Here is a 4,667-nt window from a genome sequence, read left to right on the forward strand (position 1 = left end):
CCCGGAGCAGACATCCGATCACAGCGATCCAGAGGTCCAAACTCATCACACTACCTCCAAAGAGGAGGACAGTCTGGTTGATGATGCATTCATCATCCCAGAAACCCGTCGGGAACAAGATAACCTCCACAGGAAGCTCCTGGCCACGACGAGGAGCTTGAAGAAGCAGAAGCAAAAGCTTAAAACTGCGCAGGATACGCTCAACCAAAGATGGAACAAGGTGCTGGACACCGAAGGAAAATGTGGTGACGATCGCCACACGAAGGGCTACCCAAAGCGCAAACAGCTACCCGAATTCGACGACGAAGCCACAGTGCCCATTCCGCCAAAAAACAATATGGCTACTCCGCCGGACCAACCACCTCATGGCCGCGATAGAGCAGCCACCGATACCGCACACGATTTACGAGAGATCCTGGACAAAAAGGCCAGTGCAGCCAGATCCATCTATGGGTCCAGAGGACGTGCTCCGACGCGGGATTATGGTCACCACAATGATCATACTGATCGAATACCAGTTCGGAATCAACACCGGGAGCAAAAACAACCGACATCATGCCGCAACACGGCCAGATACAGAGGGGCTGTGCACCCCCTGTGCTTCACATATAAGGTGCTGGATCATGAATTTCCACAGGGATTCAAACCCGTGAATATAGAGTCCTACGACGGAACGACGGACCCTGGCGTCTGGATTGAGGATTTTATCCTTCACATACACATGGCTCGTGGGGATGACCTCCACGCCATCAAATACCTTCCCCTCAAGTTAAAAGGACCAGCTCGTCACTGGCTGAAAAGCCTCTCGAAAACTCAATTGGAAGTTGGGAGTGAAGGAAATATGCCCTAGAGGCAATAATAAAGTTATTATTTATTTCCTTATATCATGATAAATGTTTATTATTCATGCTAGAATTGTATTAACCGGAAACATAATACATGTGTGAATACATAGACAAACATAGTGTCACTAGTATGCCTCTACTTGACTAGCTTGTTGAATCAAAGATGGTTAAGTTTCCTAGCCATAGACATGAGTTGTCATTTGATTAACGGGATCACATCATTAGGAGAATGATGTGATTGACTTGACCCATTCCGTTAGCTTAGCACTTGATCGTTAAGTATGTTGTTATTGCTTTCTTCATGACTTATACATATTCCTGTAACTATGAGATTATGCAACTCCCGTTTATCGGAGGAACACTTTGGGTGCTACCAAACGTCACAACGTAACTAGGTGATTATAAAGGAGTACTACAAGTGTCTCCAAAGGTACATGTTGGGTTGGCGTATTTCGAGATTAGGTTTTGTCACTCCGATTGTCGGAGAGGTATCTCTGGGCCCTCTCGGTAATGCACATCACTATAAGCCTTGCAAGCATTGCAACTAATGAGTTAGTTGTGAGATGATGTATTACGTAACGAGTAAAGAGACTTGCCGGTAACGAGATTGAACTAGGTATTGGATACCGACGATCGAATCTCGGGCAAGTAACATACCGATGACAAAGGGAACAAAGTATGTTGTTATGCGGTTTGACCGATAAAGATCTTCGTAGAATATGTAGGAGCCAATATGGGCATCCAGGTTCCGCTATTGGTTATTGACCAAGAATAGTTCTAGGTCATGTCTACATAGTTCTCGAACCCGTAGGGTCCGCACGCTTAAGGTTTCGATGACAGTTATATTATGAGTTTATGAGTTTTGATGTACGGAAGGAGTTCGGAGTCCCGGATGAGATCGGGGACATGACGAGGAGTCTCGAAATGGTCGAGATGTAAAGATTGATATATTGGACGACTATATTTGGAGTTCGGAAAGGTTCAGAGTGATTCGGGTATTTTTCGGAGTACCGGAGAGTTACGGGAATTCGCCGGGGAGTATATGGGCCTTATTGGGCCATACGGGAATAGAGGAGAGAGGCTAAAAGGAAGGAGGCCTGCGCCCCCCCTCTGGTCCGAATTGGACAAGGGGCACAGCCCCCCTTTCCTTCTTCCTCTCCCCCTCTTTCCCCTTCTCCTACTCCAACAAGGGAGGTGGAATCCTACTAGGACTAGGGAGTCCTAGTAGGACTCCACACTTGGCGTGCCCCCTCCTAGGGCCGGCCTCCTCCCCCCTTGCTCCTTTATATACGGGGGTAGGGGGACACCCCATGACACACAAGTTGATCTACGGATCGTTCCTTAGCCGTGTGCGGTGCCCCCCTCCACCATATTCCACCTCGGTCATATCGTCGCGGAGTTTAGGCGAAGCCCTGCGCCGGTAGAGCATCATCATCGTCACCATGCCGTCGTGCTGACGGAACTCATCCCCGACACTTTGCTTGATCGGAGTCCGGGGATCGTCATCGAGCTGAACGTGTGCTGAACTCGGAGGTGCCGTACGTTCGGTACTTGGATCGGTCGGATCTTGAAGACGTACGACTACATCAATCGCGTTGTCATAACACTTCCGCTTATGGTCTACGAGGGTACGTGGACAACACTCTCCCCTCTCGTTGCTATGCCATCACCATGATCTTGCGTGTGCGTAGGAATTTTTTTGAAATTACTACGTTCCCCAACAGTGGCATCCGAGCCAGGTTTTATGCGTTGATGTTATTTGCACGAGTAGAACACAAGTGAGTTGTGGGCGATACAAGTCATACTGCTTACCAGCATGTCATACTTTGGCTCAGCGGTATTGTGAGATGAAGCGGCCCGGACCGACATTACGCGTACGCTTACGCGAGACTGGTTTCACCGTTACGAGCACTCGTGCTTAAAGGTGACTGGCGGGTGTTTGTCTCTCTCCCTTTAGCTGAACCGAGTGTGGCTACACCCGGTCCTTGCGAAGGTTAAAACATCATTAACTTGACGAACTATCGTTGTGGTTTTGATGCGTAGGTAAGAACGGTTCTTGCTCAGCCCGTAGCAGCCACGTAACATTTGCAACAACAAAGTAGAGGACGTCTAACTTGTTTTTGCAGGGCATGTTGTGATGTGATATGGTCAAGACGTGATGCTATATTTTATTGTATGAGATGATCATGTTTTGTAACCGAAGTTATCGGCAACTGGCAGGAGCCATATGGTTGTCGCTTTATTGTACGAAATGCAAACGCCCTGTAATTGCTTTACTTTATCACTAAGCGGTAGCGATAGTCGTAGAAGCAATAGATGGCGTAACGACAACGATGCTACGATGGAGATCTAGGTGTCGCGCCGGTGACGATGGTGATCACGACGGTGCTTCAAAGATGGAGATCACAAGCACAAGATGATGATGGCCATATCATATCACTTATATTGATTACATGTGATGTTTATCCTTTATGCATCTTATCTTGCTTTGACTGACGGTAGCAGTTTAAGATGATCTCTCACTAATTATCAAGAAGTGTTCTCCCTGAGTATGCACCGTTGCGAAAGTTCTTCATGCTGAGACACCACGTGATGATCGGGTGTGATAGGCTCTACGTTCAAATACAACGGGTGCAAAACAGTTGCACACGCAGAATACTCAGGTTAAACTTGACGAGCCTAGCATATACAGATATGGCCTCGGAACACGGAGACCAAAAGTTCGAGCATGGATCATATAGTAGATATGATCAACATATTGATGTTCACCGTTGAAACTACTCCATCTCACGTGATGATCGGACATGGTGTAGTTGATATGGATCACGTAATCACTTAGAGGATTAGAGGGATGTCTTTCTAAGTGGGAGTTCTTAAGTAATATGATTAATTCAACTTAAATTTATCATGAACTTAGTCCTGGTAGTATTTTGCAAATTATGTTGTAGATCAATAGCTTGCGTTGTTGCTTTCATATGTTTATTTTGATATGTTCCTAGAGAAAATTATGTTGAAAAATGTTGGTAGCAATGATGCGGATTGGATCCGTGATCTGAGGTTTATCCTCATTGCTGCACAGAAGAATTATGTCCTTAATGCACCACTAGGTGACAGACCTATTGCAGGAGCAGATGCAGAAGTTATGAACGTTTGGCTAGCTCAATATGATGACTACTTGATAGTTTAGTGCACCATGCTTAACGACTTAGAATCGGGACTTCAAAGACGTTTTGAATGTCATGGACCATATGAGATGTTCCAGGAATTGAAGTTAATATTTCCAGCAAATACCCAAGTTGAGAGATATGAAGTCTCCAACAAGTTCTATAGCTAAAAGATGGAGGAGAATCGCTCAACTAGTGAGCATGTGCTCAGATTGTCTGGGTACTACAATCGCTTGAATCAAGTGGGAGTTAATCTTCCAGATAAGATAGTGATTGATAGAGTTCTCTAGTCACCATCACCAAGTTAGTAGAACTTTGTGATGAACTAAAGTATGCAAGGGATGACGAAAACGATTCCCGAGCTCTTCGTGATGTTGAAATCGACGAAGGTAGAAATCAAGAAAGAGCATCAAGTGTTGATGGTTGACAAGATCACTAGTTTCAAGAAAAGGGAAAGGGAAAGAAAGGGAACTTCAAGTAGAATGACAAGCAAGTTGTCAGTCCCGCGAAGAAGCGCAAAGCTGGACCAAAGCCTGAAACTGAGTGATTATACTGCAAAGGAAATGGTCACTGGAAACAGAAATACCCTGAATATTTGGTGGATAAGAAGGATGGCAGAGTGAACAAGGGTATATTTGATATACCGATTATTGATGTG

The sequence above is a fragment of the Triticum aestivum genome, chromosome 3B (assembly GCF_018294505.1).
Source record: "Triticum aestivum cultivar Chinese Spring chromosome 3B, IWGSC CS RefSeq v2.1, whole genome shotgun sequence".
In the NCBI taxonomy this organism is placed as follows: Eukaryota; Viridiplantae; Streptophyta; class Magnoliopsida; order Poales; family Poaceae; genus Triticum; species Triticum aestivum.